At 37.2% G+C, this 4,257-nt stretch overlaps 1 pseudogene; it reads left to right on the top strand.

Annotated features, from left to right (window-relative positions):
* The first annotated feature begins 478 nt into the window (after positions 1 to 478).
* On the top strand, positions 479 to 3,453 carry LOC125118063 (GTP-binding protein Di-Ras3-like; annotated as a pseudogene).
* Positions 3,454 to 4,257: the final 804 nt, after the last annotated feature.

Raw genomic sequence — 4,257 nt, 5'->3', positions numbered from 1 at the left:
GTTTCTCCTGAGTGTCCAGTTTCTCTGAGAAAAGAGAATCTAGAGGGGTCAACCAGCCCTCTCCAGCATTGTGGGTTGATATGCAAGAGCCCATATTCTGATGTTGTATTATAAGGATTACAGGGCTCAACTACTGTGATAAAAAACAAGGAAGCAATTTGCAACAACAAGCACATGGTATTTTGGCAGACCAAGTTCATATCTGCAGTCCCATGTAGAAATCCCAAACATCAGTTTACTCATCTGCAGAAACAAGTTGAGGATGCACTCTGATCAGGGAACTTGTCAGAGTGCAGATTTGCATGATGCAGATCCTCAGAAAAGGTATTTGGCCAGCCCTAGAGCCTAGTATGCCCACATTTAGGTAAGGAGCTAAATTACAGCCCTACCCACTGTGGAAAGTGTCATCAGACCCCATCTGAACAAAAGGGCTTATGACAACTTTTGGAAGCAGTGCAGACTAGGTGAGCAAGCAGAGATGATCACCCCCAGAGCAAAGATAGGTCCAGGTGTGTAGTTGTTCCCATGCTATGCATTGGCAGGGGAATGGATCTGCTACTAAGACTGAGTATAGCTCTCAGACTCTCCCAACTGGAGAAGTTGGTAAATCCAGAATAGCCTAGAGAAGACCCTCCTCCACCAAGCCAGGCTAGGGAAATAAGATTTATTCCCCTTCACTCTGGAGATTGTCTTCTAGCCCGTTATAATCAGAAGACCTCAAGACAACTCTTGGAAGTTCTGTGGCCCAGGGGCACTTGAGCCAAGAATTTTCAGAGCAAAGCCAGTGGCCCCATTCAGTCAAAAAACAGGAAGTGTGGTTCAGCTTGAGTTAATACCATAAATGAAGTGCTTTGTTGGCTTTAGAGTTATTTCTCCTGCTGTGTCTTGGATAGGAATTTAATTCATAGCTTCACTTATCACTGAAAACAGCCTTCAGCTTCTCCAACCATGAAACCAAACCAGAGGACAGGAGAAGATGCATAGCTCATTCAACAGCCCTATGTACCATTGCACTTAAACAGAAACTACATTGCATAGCTTCCATCTTCTGCAGAGCAAAACTTGTGGTCCCACTTGGCCAGAGAATTCAGCACAAAATCTGGCATGATTTGGGGCCCCAAACAGTGAGCTGTATAGGCTTTGGGTCTAATACTGCTGCCCTTCCAGGACAGGGAAGCTAATTCATAGCCCCATCTACTGTATATAGTACCCAGTCACAACTATATAATAACCCTGAACAGACAATCCAGGCAACTGCAGAGCCCACTCTACAGTCTAATTTGGAAGCCTGCATTTCTATCCAACTCTTCTCAGCCAGTGGCACACTTCCCATCCCCATGCTCAGAGCTTGAACATTTGGCTTGTCCCCAAATAGATCATAATAGCCGGCCCTACTTGACCACTTGTATCTGCCAAAGTAACCCTATTAGGTCTGAAAGAGGAGCTCAATTACTCAAATGCACAGATAAAAATGTTAGAAATCAAAGATCACATATATTAGGTAAATTTGACATCACCGAAAGAACATAATAAAGTTCCAATAACAAACCCTAAAGAAAAGTAGATCTATGAACTGTCAGAAAAAGAATTCAGAATAATCCTTTTAAGGAATTTTAGTGAAAACATAGACAGAAAATTAAACAAAATTAGGAAAACAATGGCATGAACAAGATAAGAATTTCAACAAGGAAATGCCAAATATATATATAAAAAAATCATACCATGCATCTTCTCTGATTCCAATGGCATGAAACTAGAAATCAATAACAAGAGGAAAACTAGAAAATTCAGAAGAACATGATAATTAAACAACACTCTCCTGAACAATCAATGAATCAAGAAGAAATTAAAGGGAAAATGAAAATTTTTTGAGACAAATGAAAATGGAAACACAGCATACCGGAACTTATGGGATGCAGCAAAAGCAGTCTTAACCATTTACAGCAATAAACACCTACCTTAAGAAGCAACAAAAATCCCAAGTAAACAATCTAACTTTACACCTTAAGAAACTAGAAATATAAGAACAAACTGAGCCCAAAGTTTGCAAATGAATGATAATAAAACCAGAGAATAAATTAATGAAATAGAAAACAGAAAAATAATAAAATGATTAACCAAACTATGAGTTGGTTTTTTGAAAATATTAACAACACTGACAAACCCTCAGTTAAATTAACCAAGGAAAAAGAGCAGAAATAAATTAAAATAAAAATGAAAAAGGAGATATTACAACTGATTTTACAGACATACAAAGGATCATAAGAGCCAAAAAACTACACCACCCTGAATACATGAAAAAAATCTTAGAAATATACAATTTACCTGGACTGAATAAGTAAAAAATAGAAAATCTGAATATTCCAATTACTGGTAAGGAAATTGAATCAGTAATCAAAAATCTCCCAGGCAAGATAAGTCCAGGGTTGAATGGCTTCACTGGTGAATTTTACCAAACACTCAAGAAGAATGAATACTAATCCTTCTCAAAATCCAAAAAATGAAAGAGGAAGGAGCACTCCCAAGCTCATTTTACAAGGCCAAATTTATCCTGATACCAAACCAGAAAAAGACACTATTAGAAAAGAAAACTATGGGACAATATCTCTAATAAATATAGATGAAGAAATTCTCAATAAAACACTAGCAAGCCTAATGAAGCAACATTTTAAAAGGATGCAGTGTAGTTCAACATACAAATCAATTGATAAATCTCATTAATAGAATGAAAGAAACAAATCATATGATCATCTCAATAGATGCAGAAAAACATTTCACAAAACTCAACATCCATTCATAATAAAAACTCACAACAAAGTAGCCCATGGAAGGAATACATTTCAACATACATGACAAGCCCACACCTAACATAATATACAACAGTGAAACATTGAAATTTTTTTCTTTAAGACCAGGAACAAGAAAAGAGTGCTGATGCAGTGGCTGCTGCGAGAGGTCGGTACACAGCAACTTTCATGAGGCATTATCTGCTGACTATCCAAGATACCTACTGCCAGGTGTAGGCCTACAGCCACAAGGTGGGCATGCTGCGCATTACCAACACTACTGGCAGCAGTTGCTACTGGACCCTGCAGCACCTCACTGTTGCCAGAGGTCACACTTTCATCCTTGTCTACTCTGTCACTAAGAAGCAAATACTGGAGGAGCTGAATCCTTCTATGAGCTGATCTTTGAGATCAAAGGCAACAATCTGAAAAAGTACCCAATCATCCTGGTGAGCAACAAGTGTAATTAGAGCTGCCAGGAAGTGAATGAGAATGTGCATTGGAGTGGAATTGCACCTTCCTGGAGACTTCTGCATAGATAAATATCAATGTGCAGGAGTGATTGCTGAACCACTAGAAAAATCCCACTGCAGGTGCTCAGCCTTAGAAGAAATCCCAGATCTTCAATACTGCCAAGAAGCTGTTAGGAAAGTGCATCATCATGTGAGCCTTGGGTCTCAGGAGCCCAACCTTCTTCAGTGTGCCAAAAACATGACCCTATCTCATTGTGATGTGTCACATGTACATGACTGATTTTGTGTTGTGTTTTGGATTGTAACAATTATATGTCAATAAATGTTCCCTGTGAGTTAATAATGTTTCCTTTTTCCAGGCAAGATAATTCAAATTATTAAAATATTGACATTAGAGGAGGAGAGGAAAAAGGAACATGATGAATGTAAAGGACAAGACTTGGGCAGACTTTAGAGATTAATGTTTGAGAAATAATGAAATAACAAAATGAAAGATGCCATTGCTCTCCTTATAATCCTATTGTTGTGCATTATTTTTAAACATTTCAAGTCCTGTAAATGTCTAATATCTTCCCATTGTATATTTAATTGTTAAGAAACATGTTTTGCAACAAAAGCTTTGAGAGATGACTGTGAGATAGATTTACTAAACATGATAAATAAATGAATATTCTATAGCTGATCAGTGAGGATAGTAGCAGAGAAAACTGAAAGTGGAACTTAATATATTCCAGTTGTTTCCTAAGTGATTTAAAAATTTTGACCTAAATTGAGAACTATGTCTAGTCACTTATGATAGAGCATGATAATTTAGAAAAAAGAATCTATACATGTATGGTTAACTGGGTCACCATGCAATACAGTCAAAAATTGACAGAACACTACAAAAAAGATACAAATAAAAAAAAACAAAAATCATTAAAAAATAACATTTCTGAAACCACAAAACAATCAAGTCCCACTTTACAAAAATAAAATAAAATAAAATAAAATATCAT

The sequence above is a fragment of the Phacochoerus africanus genome, chromosome X (genome assembly GCF_016906955.1).
Source record: "Phacochoerus africanus isolate WHEZ1 chromosome X, ROS_Pafr_v1, whole genome shotgun sequence".
Lineage (NCBI taxonomy): Eukaryota > Metazoa > Chordata > Mammalia > Artiodactyla > Suidae > Phacochoerus > Phacochoerus africanus.
Note: the sequence above shows the minus strand (reverse complement) of the source record. Positions and strands in the feature narration are given on the sequence as shown.